General features: G+C 39.3%; 1 non-coding gene across 1 annotated transcript; it reads left to right on the forward strand.

The window, feature by feature from the left end:
* Positions 1-19,216: 19,216 nt before the first annotated feature.
* LOC112799456 (small nucleolar RNA R71) lies at positions 19,217-19,324 on the forward strand. The gene has a single exon (XR_003201037.1). It is a non-coding gene; the product is annotated as a small nucleolar RNA R71 (small nucleolar RNA).
* The last annotated feature ends 412 nt before the right edge of the window (positions 19,325-19,736 follow it).

Consider the following 19,736-nt stretch of genomic DNA (forward strand, 5'->3'; position numbering starts at 1 on the left):
TGCATTTCATACATCCTACCATTTTGCTTTCACTCTTTATAGTCTCTCTTGAGCTTAGTATGAGGACATGCTAATGTTTAATGCCTTCTCCTTGCCTTTCTTGGTGGCCATCCTGAAAAAGGAAGGAAAACGGGTAAGATTAAACCCAAAGAATCAACTTATGAAAAATATCATGCAAGTCCAAAGTGATGCCCAAAAGGGGTGGTGTGTCTTGAGGGCATAACAGCTGTAACATGTGATCAAGACAATTATAGAATCATGAGCCACAATACTTAGCATGGGATGCAAGAGTGAGTAAAGCATGCAATAAGGCATGAGAAGGGTAAACACGAGCATCATTAATAATGAAGCAAGTCATTGTAGATGAGTAGAAGAATGACAAACATAAAGCAAAATAGCCTCAATGCACTTAGAAGGGAGCAAGTGTATGAAGAAGAAGCACCAAGTTGAAAGCATAGGGTCAAATTGCCCCAAAATGGTGTAGGTGCATTTCACCAAACACTTGGCGTGCAATGTCCAAGCAATGAGCAAGTGGAAAGAAATCAATCATGTGGAACCCCAAATGAAATACCAAACAACAACATAACACCACATAGTCACAAAGGAATCAAGAAATAACAAAAGGATCTATCAAAGCATGGTAAATGATGACATGTCACCATGTCATGTTTTTCTATGATTTTTCATACAAGAAATTGATGATTTGTGCTTAAATATTGAATGCTTTTGTGCTTAAATGATATATTTTTTGATCTTTTAATTTTATAAATCTTGTAGGAAATAAGAAGAAAAAGAAGAAAAGAAGCACAAAATAAGCTAAAAAGGAGAAAAAAAGAGCTTTGGGGAACACTTTGAAGTTGGAGCACACTTTGGAGCCTTAAGCCACGCTTTTAAAAGCGTGGCCGATGACCAAATTAAAGGAGAATAGGCAATCAGCACACAAAGCTCCGCTCTTGGCAAGAGCAGAGCTTTATCGTGATGTTAATTGGGCTTTGAAGCAAAATTTTCGCTAAGTTAAAATCTGGGCGCTCAAAGCATGACCATGCCTTCTTTAAAGGGCTATAACTTGAGCTACAAACATCCGATTGATGTGATTCCAATTGAGTTGGAAAGCTAACATTTAGAGCTTTCCAAAGATGTATGGCAATCTATATTTGGCATGAAATTGAGGCACAAGTGGAAGGCATCTTTAAGGACCAAAAACAAGCAAAAAAAATCAGCCAATGCTTCCACCAAGGTTCGAAGCTGAAGCCTCACTCCAAAGCATAATGCTCCGCTCTTGGAGAGAACATTGTCGTGCTCTCTTCATGAAAATTCAAGGAAAATCTATCTCCAAATGCTTTCACCAAGGCTTGAACCTGGAACCTCACCTAAGCAAAAGGAGTGCCACGCTCCCAAGGAGAGCAGAGCGCTACTCTCTTCATTCCTTGCACAAGTTTGACACGGCCAGGAGGACTTGGTGCGCGCACAAGACACACCACAAGCAGCAATGCTCCGCTCCCCACAAGAGCAGAGCGCTATCCTGAGGCACCCAACATGGCACGCAACAAAGAGGCCAAAGACAAGCCTCAATGCTCTGCTCCCCACAAGAGCAGAGCACTCTACTGGGAGCAAACACTCATGGGCCAAAATTCAACCAAAATTCCATTTAAATTCAATTCCTTACCAAATTGAATCAAGGCCAACCAAACCTATTTCTCCTCAAATCCAAAGCAACCTAAGCCCATTATCATCACTAAAAGGCATAAGAACAAGCTAGAATTAGGATTTTCATTTAATTTTTTTTTCATTTCAATTTCATTTTATTTTGTAAAAAGCCTATATAAAGGCATCATTCTCATTTTCATAGGAGGCTGGCTACACTAGGGAGCATTAGGAGTAGGATAGAGATCTCTCTCTTTAGTTTTCTTTTCTGTTTTGAATTTTGGATCAAGAATTGAAGGAATTATGTTTCACTTGGTCTGAAATTTCTTTGTTCTTCTGCATAATCTTAGTGAATTGAGAATTGAATTTGAGCTTTCATTTACCGCCTTCATCTTTCTTTCATCTACAATTTGTTCTCTGTTGGATCAAGGAAGGAATTGAGATCTAGACTTGTTTTCTAGTCTCTTTGATTTCCTAAGATCTTCAATCTCATTTTGCAATTAAATTGAATTTAATTTCTGTTTGCTTCTTCAAGCAATTCTGCTTTCTATTTAAGATCTGTTGCAAGTTACTCTTCTGCTTGATTGCTCCTTACATTCTCTTGTTGAATTTTAATTCCCAGCACCCAAGTCCTTTTACTTTTCATGCAATTTAATTCTTATGCAATTGTTCCAAGTTCTGCTTGCTGCTTGCTTTAATCTCCTTGTTCCCATCCCCTTTACATTTGATGCAATTTACATTTCTTGTCATCTAAGTTTCTGCAATTTACATTTCTTGCTATTTAATTTTCTGTCTCATTTACATTCTACAATTTCAATTTCCCTGCAATTTTTAATTTCTGTTGCTCAATTTCACCCACTCACTCAATGTTAGCTTGACTAAACTAATCACCCACTAAAGTAGCTTGATCCATCAATCCCTGTGGGATCGACCTCACTCTAAGTGAGTTATTACTACTTGATGCGACCCGGTACACTTGCCGGTGAGTTGTGTGTTTGGAATTCATTTTCCAAAAAACACACATCAAGTTTTTGGCGCCGTTACTGGGGATTGATTAGATCAACAATGATTAAGCGGGTGAGAAGTGGGTGAGAAGTCTAGATCAATCATTTTTTTTGTTTTTGTTCTCTGTTCTAAGTTGAAACCAAGGTGTTTGTATTTTTTCCTCACTAAGCAAAACTCATCTCTGATATGAGTAATTTCAATTTTCATTGGTGTTGTGTTTTACAAAATTCAAATGGAGTTCAACTCATCTTATGATCAAACAAATTTTATGGGATATTACTCACCATCACCAATCTCTAATGTTGGCTGGGAATATTACCAAGAAAATACAAATTCTGAGCACTATAATCCATGGAGATTTACTTCAGAACCCCAAGATGAGCAAGAAAATCATGAGGGATACCAACCACCACCACATTATGATTCATATCATTATCCTCATGGTGGATCGGAGTATCAACAAGGAATGAGGGAGTATGAACAATCAAGTGAAATGAACTATTTCCCAGAGCCACAAAGTGACTCATACTATGATGGCACGTACACAAATGATGGCTGGGAAGGGAAATGCAATGATTCACATTCTAATTATTTAAGGACATTATCACTTGATTGTGCTGCCAGAGCATACTTGGAAGAATGTTCCTCTATGCCACAAAATAATCCACACTGTGATGAATTCAATAATCAATCAAATTGTGGGTGGGAGGATCAAAACCAAGCAGCATTCAACAGTTCATACTCCACTTATCAAGAGATATCATCACTTGAGCAAACTTTCAATTCATTCATGGAAAGTTGTCCGACCTCACCTTCCAGTTCTACATTTTGACAATTTTTCATCACCTAAATATGTCTCAACACAAACTTTCACGAGCCAAAGATTCTCAGAGCTTGAGTCTAGGTTCAACAGACTTGTGGAGGAACAACAACAATCCCAGAGAGAACTAGAAATCCTTTCTCATGAGACAGATGAGTGATTGGAGAACACAGAGAAACACTTAGAACTACTAAGCAAGGAAAATGAAGACCAATTGGTGGATACAAAGGAGAACGTGAAAGAGCAAGATGAGGAGGCTACTGCATCAAGTGAACTTTCAATGAAGAATGAGGTGGTTGAAAATGAAACTGCACTTGAGGTGACAAAGGAACATGAAAATTCACAACTCTCTCAAACTTCCCTGAAACAAAACGGCTCAACAATTGAATCCATGATTGAAAGATATGAAGAGGAGATGAAGAAATGTTGGGAAGATCAACAAACCTCCTCAATGAAAAAGCTATTAAGTCAAATGTTGAGTGCAAGGGAGGAAGTGGAAGAGCAAGAAAGTGAGAAAGACAACCAAAGAATTCCAAACTCAAGTGAAGCAGAGAAGTACATAGAGAAAAAGCTCATGGAACCACCAATTCAAAAGGCTCTGGATGAATACAAAACTCCAATAATCACACAGCAACCAAGTCTTGAATCCAAAGAAGTGAAGGCAACTAGCAAGAACACTAATTCTGTCCCTAATTCAGCAAGCAAGATCAATCAAGCCATTTGCAAAAGGAAGCTTGCTGAGGAAAGGCCAAGACAAGGGACACTAGCTGAATCTTTCCCTCTTTTGAGGTCATTCCTCTTAACAAACTGAAAGAAGAGGAAGAAAGGGAAGAACAACATGTCAAGCTAATGACACTAAAAGAGCACTTGTTGGGAGGTAACCCAACCGTAGGTAACATTTCTTCTCCACTTTGTTTTCTTTCTTTGCTTTGTTTAAATTCAATAAATTAGCAATGGTTACCTTCTAAGTTTGGTGTTGCCTTGCAACAAATTATTTTCAATCTTTTTGGATGATTGCATCAAATCAAAAATGAAAGTGACACACCAAGATTCTAAGTTTGGTGTGTCACTTATTTTTCTATGCAAATCATTCAGCAACACCACTTGTTTGCATAATCATAATGTTCGTTACACTGTTATCTTTCTTTTAGTTAGACAATTTTAGTTTTCTCTTTGTTTTTAGTCATTTCCTTGTCTTAAATGCTTTCTTTTATTTACTGTGTTTGTTAATACATTACCAAGAGAGCTTTATTCATGACAGATTCTTGGCTTGGTGATTGTATTTAACATACAACAGTTTTATTTAGTTTTGTTTTAAATAAAATTGACATATGATTGCATTCTAAGTTTGATGTTGCTATGCAACAAAATTTGGTTCCAATTCTTGCAAGATACTTGCATTAATTCCAAGTGAAAGTGTCACACTAAGTTTGGTGTGCCACTTATCTTTTATGCAATGTATTGTGCTCACCTTCTTAAGTTTGCAATCACAATGTCTCTATCTCTTGTGACTTGATTATTATCTTTAATTTTGCTTGCTTAAAACACATGTGCTACTAACATTTCATTGTATAAGACATTCACGATCCAACTTAGCCCCATAGCCATTGTTCTAATTGTTGCTTGAGGATGAGCAAGCATTCTGAGTTTGGCAAGGGAAAGGGAAGAATAAGAGGAAAATGACAATAATAGAGAAGATGGACTACAAGGTTGTAAAGTTCTTTTTCCTCTCCTTTGTTTCCAGCACTTTATTTTGCATAATTGTCTTTATATTCTCTGTATGCATGTATGGTATGAATAAGCATAGCTTGAATCTTGATTTGTAACATGTTGCTGTGGCATTATGACTACCAACTTGAGTTTTGTGAGTTCAAAAGCAATAAAGCATCATGATCATAAACAAACAAGGAATTAAAGAAGATTTTAGCATGTGCATACAAGTATTGGAAAGCTAGTATGATTAATTGTTGCTCAATTGCATTGGATTTTATTTAATTGAAGTTTTTATTTAGGACATTTTGTGAAATCTTTTGAAATCATGAAAACCTTGAAGGAAGTAAATGCAAATAAAGCAAGAAAGAAAAAGGGAAAGAATGAGAAAGCTGAAGGCTCTGAGTACCAATGGCAATTTATTTGCTAAGTACTTGTGATGTTTATGTATCAAGTAAAATGCTTGAAAACAAAACACTTAGAAGTCAAGGCTAGGATCAAGTGCAAAAGCACTCCCTCAAAGCTTAAGGCTCTGAGCATCAATGATTAGAGAGTCAAGAAAAGAAAAGAAAAATGAGCTTAATGAAGTCCTCTAATTAAATGCTTGTGGTGCTTATGTACCAAGTGGTAATACTTGAAAACAAAGCATTTAGAAGTCATAGCTTTGTTATCAACTCATGGGGCAAAGCACCCAAAAGGAGAAGCTAATAAGAAAATCAAAAGCTTGTTTCAAGGAAGAAATATAAGAGAAAGATTTCATAAATTGAGCTACATAGAAGCATCAATCATTTACATCTCTTTTGTGATTGTAGCATGCTTAGAAAACTAGCTAACCATGAACATTGAGTTGCTATTCTTCTTACCTTGGATTATCAATCTTTAATGCATGATTCTTTTCTTGCTTGGGGACAAGCAAGGTTTAAGTTTGGTGTTGTGATGACATGTCACCATGTCATGTTTTTCTATGCTTTTTCATACAAGAAATTGATGATTTGTGCTTAAATATTGAATGCTTTTGTGCTTAAATGATATATTTTTTGATCTTTTAATTTTATAAATCTTGTAGGAAATAAGAAGAAAAAGAAGCAAAGAAGCACAAAATAAGCTAAAAAGGAGAAAAAAAGAGCTTTGGGGAACACTTTGAAGTTGGAGCACACTTTGGAGCCTTAAGCCATGCTTTTAAAAGCGTGGCCCATGACCAAATTAAAGGAGAATAGGCAATCAGCACCCAAAGCTCCGCTTTTGGCAAGAGCAGAGCTTTATCGTGATGTTAATTGGGCTTTGAAGCAAAATTTTCGCTAAGTTAAAACCTGGGCGCTCACAACATGACCATGCCTTCTTCAAAGGGCTTTAACTTGAGCTACAAACATCCGATTGATGTGCTTCCAGTTGCGTTGGAAAGCTAACATTCAAAGCTTTCCAACAATGTATGAAAATCCATATTTGGAATGAAATTGAGGCACAAGTAGAAGGCATCTTTAAGGACCAAAAACAAGCAAAAAAATCAGCCAATGCTTCCACCAAGGTTCGAAGCTGGAGCCTCACTCCAAAGCATAATGCTCCGCTCTTGGAGAGAGTATTGTCGTGCTCTCTTCATGAAAATTCAAGGAAAATCTCTCCCCAAATGCTTTCACCAAGGCTTGAACCAGGAACCTCACCCAAGCAAAAGGAGTGTTACGCTCCCAAAGAGAGCAGAGCGCTACTCTCTTCATTCCTTGCACAAGTTTGACACGGCCAGGAGGACTTGGTGCGCGCACAAGACACACCACAAGCAGCAATGTTTCGCTCCCCACAAGAGCAGAGCACTATCCTGAGGCACCCAACTTGGCACGCAACAAAGAGGCCAAAGACAAGCCTCAATGCTCCGCTCCCCACAAGAGCAGAGCACTCTACTGGGAGCAAACACTCATGGGCCAAAATTCAACCAAAATTCCAATTAAATTCAATTCCTCAACAAATTGAATCAAGGCCAACCAAACCCATTTCTCCTCAAATCCAAAGCAAGCTAAGCCCATTATCATCACTAAAAGGCACAGGAACAAGCTAGAATTAGGATTTTCATTTAATTTGTTTCTCATTTCAACTTCATTTTATTTTGTAAAAAGCCTATATAAAGGCATCATTCTCATTTTCATAGGAGACTGGCTCCACTAGGGAGCATTAGGAGTAGGATAGAGATCTCTCTCTTTAGTTTTCTTTTCTGTTTTGAATTTTGGATCAAGAATTGAAGGAATTCTATTTCACTTGGTCTGAAATTTCTTTGTTCTTCTGCATAATCTTAGTGAATTGAGAATTGAATTTGAGCTTTCATTTACTGCCTTCATCTTTCTTTCATCTACAATTTGTTCTCTGTTGGATCAAGGAAGGAATTGAGATCTAGACTTGTCTTCTAGTCTCTTTGATTTCCTGAGATCTTCAATCTCATTTTGCAATTAAACTGAATTTAATTTCTGTTTGCTTCTTCAAGCATTTCTGCTTTCTGTTTAAGATCTGTTGCAAGTTACTCTTCTGCTTGATTGCTCCTTACATTCTCTTGTTGAATTTTAATTCCCAGCACCCAAGTCCTTTTACTTTTCATGCAATTTAATTCTTATGCAATTGTTCCAAGTTCTACTTGATGCTTGCTTTAATCTCCTTGTTCCCATCCCCTTTACATTTGATGCAATTTACATTTCTTGTCATCTAAGTTTCTACAATTTACATTTCTTGCTATTTAATTTTCTATCTCATTTACATTCTACAATTTCAATTTCCCTGCAATTTTTAATTTCTGTTGCTCAATTTCACCCACTCACTCAATGTTAGCTTGACTAAACTAATCACCCACTAAAGTTGCTTGATCCATCAATCCCTGTGGGATCGACCTCACTCTAAGTGATTTATTACTACTTGATGCGACCCAGTACACTTGCCGGTGAGTTGTGTGTTTGGAATTCGTTTTCCAAAAAGCAGACATCAGTAAAGCTCAAAGTTCAACATCCATGGAAAAAATAAGAAAAGAAAGAAAGCAAACAAGCAAGAACCAAGTAATAAAATCATGCAACAAATAGGGAAAGCAAGAGAGCAAGCAAATGCAAGAAGATCATGCAGCTAAATACAATTAGAAGAGGAAAATTTAAAAGAAGACAAAAGAGAAGAAGAAGTAGAAGTAGAACCTTGAGAAGGGAGAGAAAGTAAGGTTTGAAGATATGATAGGGGAAAGAGATTATGGGGCCGCTGGAGCTGGTGGTGGTGGGCGGAGAGGGTCGCCGGTAGAGTGGCCGGAGACAAGAGTAGTGGAAGATGGAAGAAGAAGAGGGAGGGTAATGGAAGAATAAAGATGGAAGAATGAAATGAAGTAAAAAAAGAAAGAGGGGCACGCAGATTTAAGTTGCGTCGAGTGATCGATGCGTGCGTGCACACCACGCGTACGCGTGGTGGGCAGGAACGAAAGAGACGCGTACGCGTCAGGGGTGCATATGCGTGGGCAGAATTGTTCCTTGCGCACAGAGTTTGCACAAAGTAGGTCTAACTCTCGGGTTTTTGTACCACAAATGGCGTGCAGCACAATCGACGCGTACGCAGATAGCAAGCATATGCGTTGATCTGAAAATGGTGATCGACGCTTACGCGTGGGTCGCCTGGCACAAAGTAAGCACGAATTGGGCACAACTCTCGGATTTTAGTACCAAAAGTTGTTGAACCACGCCGACGCGCACGCGTGCAGCACGCTTCCGTGTGGATGCCCTTTTTTTTACAACATAGAAAAAAGCAATTTAACACATACTTGGCATTCATTTAGCTAGATAGGTCAAGAAAACACTCACAAAATCATACAAAATACTCAAGATGAAGCGTTTTCTTCAACACAACTAATACAACAAAATTTGCCAAGATGAATGAAATCTTAATGAATATCACAACACCCTAACAGAATTAACAAAATCTAGCATATCGAGACAAATTCATATCATCAAGAAACACAAAATTCATAAAGAATCTAAAGCTAGAAGTAAGAAAGTATATACAAGGAAGGTTTTACCATGGTGGGGTGTCTCCCACCTAGCACTTTTCTTTAATGTCCTTAAGTTGGACGGTTATGGGCTTAAGCTTCCTTTCCTTTTGGTGCATCCTCAAGTAGGAGCACCTCCACTTCCCTTGGCAATTTGTAGCCATGATACTTCTTCACTCTATGGCTAGTCACCTTGAAAGTTGCCTCACTTTGAGGGTCAACTAGTTCCATAGAACACTTTCTAAATATCTCTTCGTATTTCTCTCAGGCTTCATAAAGGGATTCTCCATCTTTCTGCATGAAATTCTGGATATCATGTCTCAGCTTTGCCAACTTCTACGGTTGAAAGAATTTGGTTAAGAACTTATTTACCAAATTATCTCATGTTGCTATGCTCTCCTTTGGTTAGGTTTTGAGCCACTGCTTGGCTCGGTCCCTTACAGACAATGGGAATAACCTCAATCGGTAGGATTGAGGAGAGACTCCATTAGATTTGACTATGTCACAAATTTGCAAGAAGTTGGAGATGTACAAATTAGGTTCTTCTTGAGGACTCTCATTAAATTGGCAATTTTCTTGCACCAAGGTAATGAGTTGAAACTTCAATTCTAAGTTGTTTGCCTTTACAGCAGGTGCTACTATGCTGCTCCCATAATTCCCCATAGTGAGCATAGTGAAATATCCTAAAGTCCTCCTAGTATTGGCATTAAGATTGTTGTTGTTATTGTTTGCCATATTGCTCTCTAGTTCTTCTTCAATTTCTTCTACTACCCTCTTGTTTCTAGCTTTCTTTCTCAATTGCTAGAGGGTTAGTTCAATTTCAGGATCAAACTGAAGAGGCTCCCCTTCTTGATTGTCCTGCATAAACACAAAAACACAAAGAAAAGGTAGAATGTCCTAAGTCAAAGTAAAGAGAATTCCCAGTGAGGTAAATAACAAAAAGAAAGAAAAGGTCTAATCTAGGTAATCAATTAACTGGTTTGTTGTTAACCTCAATTAATCCTCGATAATGGCGCAAAAAATTTAATGCGGAATTTTGTAAAACCACAACTCAGCAAGTGCACTGAATCGTATCAAGTAATACCACGGTGAGTGGGTTATCATTCCCAGGAGGATTAACAGATTGAGCAAGCAATGGTTAATTGATTATTCTAGTTAGACAATCAAAAACTTGAATTGTAATGAATTCAATACTAAAACAGTAATAGAAATAAAAGTAGCAATGAATGAGTAGAAAAAGTAATATAAGTAAAACGTTAAGGTTTTAGATATGCTAAGACTTTCAAGATAAATTCTTCTCACTTTCTATCTTAATTATGCAAAGACGTATCTCACGGTGAACCTTAATTAACCAAATACAAATTCTTTGGTGATTAAAATTCTCTTTAACCTAATTATTTACTAATTCCTTAGTCAACATTTAAGAAAAGAGATTAAGCACGTTCACTGATTCAAAAATCACACAATTCTTAAACCTTATCCCTAGTTGATTTGATGTCATGTATCAAGCTAGTTTCAAAACCCAGAGAATCGTGAGAAGAAGTTTTCAAGTTTAATTATAAAAATTACTTTTCCAAGATGAATATAATTCAAATCAAATTCAAACTATTTTTTATTTATTCAAATCCTTGTGATGAAAAATGAAAGTTTGTCTCTTAAGAAAATATCAATGCATAAATCAAGAATAGAAAAGTAATAACATTAATCCATAAGAATTACCAGAGTTTCTAACCTTAACAGAGGAGATTAATTTCTCATGATTTAAATCACAAATTCAAGATTCAAAAGTGTAGGGGAGTAAGTAGGTTCTCAATTCAGGGTTTTCTAAACCCTTAAATACACTTAAATTAAAATAAATCAAAGCATAATAACCAAACATAATTAAAATAGAATCAAATAATATCTTTTTCTAATTAACTTTTAATCAAAAAGTCATTCTCCATGTGATTAAGGATCGGGCTTTAGTAACTTCTTTCATTAACATTCTTGAGCTTTAGGTGCACCTCCCTGGGACCTTGGTGTGTGAGCCAAGAGAGGCAAGTGGGCCATGGATAAAGGTTGAGACTCAGCTTGACTGGACCTCCTTCAACGTGGGACATCTTTCATGAAGCAAGGAGGCCTAACATGGGACGTTGGAGGCTTCACGTGGGACATCTTCGTATGTCATGGAAGGGAAGCTACTGAGCACAAGCCCAACGTGGGATGTGGGCATGGTGACGTACGACGTGCTTGTGTGTGGAGGGAGCTGGGCGTGCAACGTGAGGACCTCAATGTAGGGCGCCCATGCATGCAAGGAACCAACATAGGACGTGCACTTGTAGCATGTGATGTCTTTGATCCTGAAGGCTTGGGGCTGCTGCCTCTATGCCCAACGTGGGATATTGGCTCCTCTATGTGCGACGTCTACAAGCTTGAGAAGTTGGTGTACCCTTAGCGTGCGACGTGGGAAGCTTGGTGAAAAGGGACGTGCGACATGAACTCCACAAGTGGGACGTCTGCGAGCTAGGTGAAGAGGGACGTGTGACATGAGCTCCCAAGTGTGACTTCTTCAATGGAAGGAAGGATAAGGCCACTGGCCTTTGGCACAAGGTGTCGTGGGATGTAAGCTCCCCATGTGCAATGTGTTTATTGAGGAGGAAGCTGGCACTTCTGAAGGTTGGCCCAGTGTGAGACGATGCATCCCTACATGCCACGTCCTAGCTTGTATCCCTTCTCTGCTTTCAATGCTTCTCTATTTCTGCTTATTCTCTGACTTGAGTGGTTCTCTCTTTTTGCCAATGTTCTTATGAGAATCTTCAATAATCTCTTGCTGGTGCGTTCGCATCTTTAGTAGTTTTTATGATGTATTTCATATGTGTTACTTATATTTTCTTAAGTTTAAGTAATCTTCTCTCAATCTCATTAATTTCAAATATATCCTTTGATACTAAACATTTTGAAAAGTATTTTTAAAGAGATACATGATTTAAAGATGAGAAAATCATGTAGCAAAGCATGGAGGATCAAAGGAGCAACAACACAAAGCTTCTCAAAAGAGGAAAGTATTGTGCGTACGCATGCTGATGAGCAGATATTTTATACACTTTTGGCATCATTTTCATATAGTTTTTAGCATGTTTTATTTGAGTTTTATTATATTTTCATAGGTTTTAGTGTAAAATTCACATTTTTGGATTCTACTTTGAGTTTGTGTATTTTTATGCAATTTCAGGTATTTTCTGGCTAAAATTGAAGAGGTAGAGCAAAAGTCTTATTCAGAGGCAGAGAAAGCACTGCAGATACTGTCAGGATCTAACCTCCTTGCACTCAAAAGAGTGAAGCTACAGAAGTTCAAATGGAGAGTTCTCAATAGCTATGGAAAGTTAACATCCAGAACTTTCCAGCAATGTATAACAGTTTATACTTTGCTTCAGAATTAAAGGCTAGCTATCTACCCCAGTCCAAGTGTCCAATGCCCACAGAGGAGTGGCCAGCGTCCAACGCCCATAAAGGTGTCCCTAGCCAGCATTCAATGCACAAGGAGCATTCTAACACATGGGAGACACTAAAGCTCAGCCCTAACACTCACCAAATGGGCCCCGAAAGTGGATTTTCACACTACAAGCCTAAGCCTATCTTATTTTTGTAATCCTTAGTTATTACTTTAGTATTTAAAGGAGAAGATCACCCTTGTTTGAGGATCTTCGACCAACCTTTGTCCACTTTTACCTTTCATTATTGTATTTTCTATTAGTATGAGTCTCTAAACCTCCGAGGTTAAGGGGAGGAGCTGGTATACGAAATTGTGATCAATACTTTTCACAACACAAATAATCCCCGGTGATGAATCCAAAAACTTGGTGTTCAATACCATGGTATAAACACAACTTTGCACAACTAACCAGCAAGTGTACTGGGTCAACCAAGTAATAAACCTTACGCGAGTAAGGGTCGATCCCACAGAGATTGTTGGTATGAAGCAAGCTATGGTCACTTTGTAAATCTTAGTCAGGCAGACTCAAATGGATATGAATGATGATATACGAATAAAACATAAAGATAAAGATAGAGATACTTATGTAATTCATTGGTAGGAATTTCAGATAAGCGTATGAAGATGCTTGTACCTTCCGTCTCTCTACTTTCCTACTGTCTTCATCCAATCCTTCTTACTCCTTTCCATGGCAAGCTTATGCAAGGGTTTCACCGTTGTCAGTGGCTACCTCCCATCCTCTCAGTGGAAATGTTCAACGCACCCTGTCACGGCACGGCTATCCATCTGTCGGTTCTCAATCAGGCCGGAATAGAATCCAGTGATTCTTTTGCGTCTGTCACTAACGCCCCGCCTTCAGGAGTTTGAAGCTCGTCACAGTCATTCAATCATTGAATCCTACTCAGAATACCACAGACAAGGTTAGACCTTCCGGATTCTCTTGAATGCCGCCATCAGTTCTAGCCTATACCACGAAGACTCTGATCTCACGGAATGGCTGGCTCGGTTGTCAGGCGAGCACTCGGTTGTCAGGCGATCAACCATGCATTGTACATCAGGAATCCAAGAGATATTCACCCAATCTAAGGTAGAACGGAGGTGGTTGTCAGGCACACGTTCATAGGTGAGAATGATGATGAGTGTCACGGATCATCACATTCATCAAGTTGAAGAACAAGTGATATCTTGGAACAAGAACAAGCGGAATTGAATAGAAGAACAATAGTAATTGCATTAATACTCGAGGTACAGCAGAGCTCCACACCTTAATCTATGGTGTGTAGAAACTCCACCGTTGAAAATACATAAGAACAAGGTCTAGGCATGGCCGAATGGCCAGCCTCCCAAAGAGGATTCAATCATAAAAACATGATCAAAAGCTCTAAATACAATAGTAAAAGGTCCTATATATAGAGAACTAGTAGCCTAGGGTGTACAGAGATGAGTAAATGACATAAAAATCCACTTCCGGGCCCACTTGGTGTGTGCTTGGGCGGAGCATTGAAGCATTTTCGTGTAGAGACTCTTCTTGGAGTTAAACGCCAGCTTTTATGCCAGTTTGGGCGTTTAACTCCCATTCTTGTGCCAGTTCCGGCGTTTAACGCTGAGAATTCTGAGGGTGACTTTGAACGCCGGTTTGGGCCATCAAATCTTGGGAAAAGTATGGACTATTATATATTGCTGGAAAGCCCAGGATGTTTACTTTCCAACGCCGTTGAGAGCGCGCCAATTGGGCTTCTGTAGCTCCAGAAAGTTCGCTTCGAGTGCAGGGTGGTCAGAATCCAACAGCATCTGCAGTCCTTTTTAGTCTCTGAATCAGATTTTTGCTCAGGTCCCTCAATTTCAGCCAGAAAATACCTGAAATCACAGAAAAACATACAAACTCATAGTAAAGTCCAGAAAAGTGAATTTTAACTAAAAACTAATAAAAATATACTAAAAACTAACTAGATCATACTAAAAACATACTAAAAACAATGCCAAAAAGCGTACAAATTATCCGCTCATCACAACACCAAACTTAAATTGTTGCTTGTCTTCAAGCAACTGAAAATCAAACAAGATAAAAAGAAGAGAATATGCAATGAATTCCAAAAACATCTATGAAGATCAGTATTAATTAGATGAGCGGGGCTTTTAGCTTTTTGCCTCTGAACAGTTTTGGCATCTCACTCTATCCTTTGAAATTCAGAATGATTGGCTTCTTTAGGAACTCAGAATCCAGATAGTGTCATTGATTCTCCTAGTTAAGTATGATGATTCTTGAACACAGCTACTTATTGAGTCTTGGCCGTGGCCCAAAGCACTCTGTCTTCCAGTATTACCACCGGATACATACATGCCACAGACACGTAATTGGGTGAACCCTTTCAGATTGTGACTCAGCTTTGCTAGAGTCCCCAACTAGAGGTGTCCAGGGTTCTTAAGCACACTCTTTTTGCCTTGGATCACAACTTTATTTCTTTCTTTTTCTTTCTTTTTCTTTTTCTCTTTTTTTTTCGATTTTTTTTTGTATTCACTGCTTTTTTCTTGCTTCAAGAATCATTTTTATGATTTTTCAGATCCTCAGTAACATGTCTCCTTTTTCATCATTCTTTCAAGAGCCAATATTCATGAACCACAAATTCAAAATATATATGCACTGTTTAAACATACATTCAGAAAACAAAAGTATTGCCACCACATCAAAATAATTAGACTGTTATAAAATTCAGAATTCATGCAATTCTACTCTTTTTCAATTAAGAACATTTTTTATTTAAGAGAGGTGATGGATTCATAGGACATTCATAACTTTAAGGCATAGACACTAAGACACTAATGATCACAAGACACAAACATAGACAAACATAAGCACTAAAATTCGAAAAACAGGAAAATAAAGAACAAGGAAATTAAAGAACGGGTCCACCTTAGTGATGGCGGCTTGTTCTTCCTCTTGAAGATCCTATGGAGTGCTTGAGCTCCTCAATGTCTCTTCCTTGTCTTTGTTGCTCCTCTCTTATGATTCTTTGATCTTCTCTAATTTCATGGAGGAGAACAGAGTGTTCTTGGTGCTCCACCCTTAGTTGTCCCATGTTGGAACTCAATTCTCCTAGGGAGGTGTTTAGTTGCTCCCAATAGTTTTGTGGAGGAAAGTACATCCCTTGAGGCATCTCAGGGATTTGATGATGAGAGGGGTCTCTTGTTTGCTCCATCCTCTTCTTAGTGATGGGCTTGTCCTCATCAATGGGGATGTCTCCCTCTATGTCAACTCCAACTGAATAACAGAGGTGACAAATGAGATGAGGAAAGGCTAACCTTGCCAAGGTAGAGGACTTGTCCGCCACCTTATAAAGTTCTTGAGCTATAACCTCATGAACTTCTATTTCTTCTCCAATCATGATGCTATGAATTATGATAGCCCGGTCTATAGTAACTTCGGACCGGTTGCTAGTGGGAATGATTGAGCGTTGGATAAACTCCAACCATCCTCTAGCCACGGGTTTGAGGTCATGCCTTCTCAGTTGAACTGGCTTCCCTCTTGAATCTCTCTTCCATTGGGCGCCCTCTTCACATATGACTGTGAGGACTCGGTCCAACCTTTGATCAAAGTTGACCCTTCTGGTGTAAGGATGTTCATCTCCTTGCATCATGGGCAAGTTGAATGCCAACCTTACATTTTCCGGACTAAAATCCAAGTATTTCCCCCGAACCATAGTAAGCCAATTCTTTGAATCCGGGTTCATACTTTGGTCATGGTTCTTAGTGATCCATGCATTGGCATAGAACTCTTGAACCATTAAGATTCCGACTTGTTGAATGGGGTTGGTAAGAACTTCCCAACCTCTTCTTCGGATCTCATGTCGGATCTCCGGATATTCACTCTTTTTGAGTGAAAAAGGGACCTTGGGGATCACCTTCTTCAAGGCCACAACTTCATAGAAGTGGTCTTGATGCACCCTTGAGATGAATCTTTCCATCTCCCATGACTCGGAGGTGGAAGCTTTTGCCTTCCCTTTCCTCTTTCTAGAGGTTTCTCCGGCCTTGGATGCCATAAATGGTTATGGAAAAACAAAAAGCAATGCTTTTACCACACCAAACTTAAAAGGTTTGCTCGTCCTCGAGCAAAAGAAGAAAGAAGAGAGGAGAAGAAGAAGAAATGAAGAAGAAGGGAATGGCTTTGTGTTCGGCCAAAAAAGGGGGAGAAGTGGTGGTTTGGTTGTGTGAAAATGAAGGAGTGAAGATGGGTTTATATAGGAGTGGGGGGGCTCATGGTTTGGTCATGTATGGGTGGGTTTGGGAGGGAAAGTGGTTTGAATTTGAAGGGTGAGGTAGGTGAGGTTTTATGAAGAATGGATGTGAGTGGTGAAGAGAAAGATGGGATTTGATAGGTGAAGGGTTTTTGGGGAAGAGGTGTTGAGGTGATTGGTGAATGGGTGAAGAAGAGAGAGAGTGGTGGGGTAGGTGGGGATCCTGTGGGGCCCACAGATCCTGAGGTGTCAAGGAAAAGTCATCCCTGCACCAAGTGGCAAGCAAAAATGCGTTTTGAGCCAATTCTGGCGTTAAATGCCGGGCTGGTGCCCATTTCTGGCGTTTAACGCCGAATGCTTGCCCTTTTCTGGCGTTTAACGCCAGTCTGGTGCCAGACTGGGCGTTTATGGCGTTAAACGCCCAACAGCTAGCCTTACTGGCGTTTAAACGCCAGCACGCTCTCCTCCGGGGTGTGCTATTTTTCTTTCTGTTTTTCATTCTGTTTTTGCTTTTTCAATTGATTTTGTGACTTCTCATGATCATCAACCTACAAAAGAACATAAAATAACAAAGGAAAATAGATAAAATATAACATTGGGTTGCCTTCCAACAAGCGCTTCTTTAATGTCAGTAGCTTGACAGAGGGCTCTCATGGAGCCTCAAAGATGATTAGAGCAATGTTGGAACCTCCCAACACCAAACTTAGACTTTGAATGTGGGGGTTCAACACCAAACTTAGAAGTTGGTTGTGGCCTCCCAACACCAAACTTAGAGTTTGACAGTGGGGGCTCTCTTTGACTCTGTTTTGAGAGAAGCTCTTCATGCTTTCTCTCCATGGTGACAGAGGGATATCCTTGAGCCTTAAACACAAAGGATTCTTCATTCACTTGAATGATCAATTCTCCTCTATCAACATCAATCACAGCCCTTGCTGTGGCTAGGAAGGGTCTGCCAAGGATGATGGATTCATCCGTGCACTTCCCAGTCTCTAGGACTATGAAATCAGCAGGGATGTAATGGTCTTCAACTTTTACCAGAACATCCTCTACAAGTCCATAGGCTTGTTTTCTTGAATTGTCTGCCATCTCTAGTGAGATTTTTGCAGCTTGCACCTCAAAGATCCCTAACTTCTCCATTACAGAGAGAGGCATGAGGTTTACACTTGACCCTAAGTCACACAAGGCCTTCTTGAAGGTCATGGTGCCTATGGTACAAGGTATTGAAAACTTCCCAGGATCTTGTCTCTTTTGAGGCAGTTTCTGCCTAGACAAGTCATCTAGTTCCTTGGTGAGCAAAGGGGGTTCATCCTCCCAAGTCTCATTTTCAAATAACTTGTCATTTAGCTTCATGATTGCTCCAAGGTATTTAGCAACTTGCTCTTTAGTGACATACTCATCCTCTTCAGAGGAAGAATACTCGTCAGAGCCCATGAATGGCAGAAGTAAGTCCAATGGAATCTCTATGATCTCTTTTTGAGCCTCAGATTCCCATGGTTCCTCATTGGGGAACTCATTGGAGGCTAGTGGACGTCCATTGAGGTCTTCCTCAGTGGCGTTCACTGCTTCTCCGTCCTCTCCAAATTCGGCCATGTTGATGGCCTTGCACTCTCCTTTTGGATTTTCTTCTGTATTGCTTGGAAGAGTACTAGGAGGGAGTTCAGTAATTTTCTTGCTCAGCTGACCCACTTGTGCCTCCAAATTTCTAATGGAGGACCTTGTTTCAGTCATGAAACTTTGAGTGGTTTTGATTAGATCAGAGACCATGGTTGCTAAGTCAGAGGTATTCTGCTTAGAACTCTCTGTCTGTTGCTGAGAAGATGATGGAAAAGGCTTGCTATTGCTAAACCTGTTTCTTCCACCATTATTGTTGTTGAAACCTTGTTGAGGTCTCTGTTGATCCTTCCATGAGAGATTTGGATGATTTCTCCATGAAGGATTATAAGTGTTTCCATAGGGTTCTCCCATGTAATTCACCTCTTCTATTGAAGGGTTCTCAGGATCATAAGCTTCTTCTTCAGATGAAGCTTCCTTAGTACTGCTTGGTGCATTTTGCATTCCAGACAGACTTTGAGAAATCATATTGACTTCAATATTTTATTCTGAGCCAGTATGGCATTCAGAGTGTCAATCTCAAGAACTCCTTTCTTCTGATTGGTCCCATTGTTCACAGGATTCCTTTCAGAAGTGTACATGAATTGGTTATTTGCAACCATTTCAATCAGCTCTTGAGCTTCTGTAGGTGTCTTCTTCAGATGAAGAGATCCTCCAGCAGAGCTATCCAAAGACATCTTGGATAGTTCAGAGAGACCATCATAGAAAATTCCAATGATGCTCCATTCAGAAAGCATATCAGTAGGACACTTTCTGATTAATTGTTTGTATCTTTCCCAAGCTTCATAGAGGGATTCTCCTTCCTTCTGTCTGAAGGTTTGGACTTCCACTCTAAGCTTACTCAATTTTTGAGGTGGAAAGAACTTTGCCAAGAAGGCATTGACTAGCTTTTCCCAAGAGTTCAGGCTTTCTTTAGGTTGTGAGTCTAACCATATTCTAGCTTTGTCTCTTACAGCAAAAGGGAATAGCATAAGTCTGTAGACCTCAGGGTCAACCCCATTAGTCTTGACAGTGTCACAGATTTGCAAGAACTCAGCTAAAAACGGATGAGGATCTTCCAATGGAAGTCCATGGAACTTGCAATTCTGTTGCATTAGAGAAACTAATTGAGGCTTAAGCTCAAAGTTGTTTGCTCCAATGGCAGGGATAGAGATGCTTCTCCCATAGAAGTCGGGAGTAGGTTCAGTAAAGTAACCCAACACCTTCCTTGCATTGTTGGCATTGTTGTTGTTTTCGGCTGCCATGGGTTCT

The sequence above is a fragment of the Arachis hypogaea genome, chromosome 4, assembly GCF_003086295.3.
Source record: "Arachis hypogaea cultivar Tifrunner chromosome 4, arahy.Tifrunner.gnm2.J5K5, whole genome shotgun sequence".
In the NCBI taxonomy this organism is placed as follows: domain Eukaryota; kingdom Viridiplantae; phylum Streptophyta; class Magnoliopsida; order Fabales; family Fabaceae; genus Arachis; species Arachis hypogaea.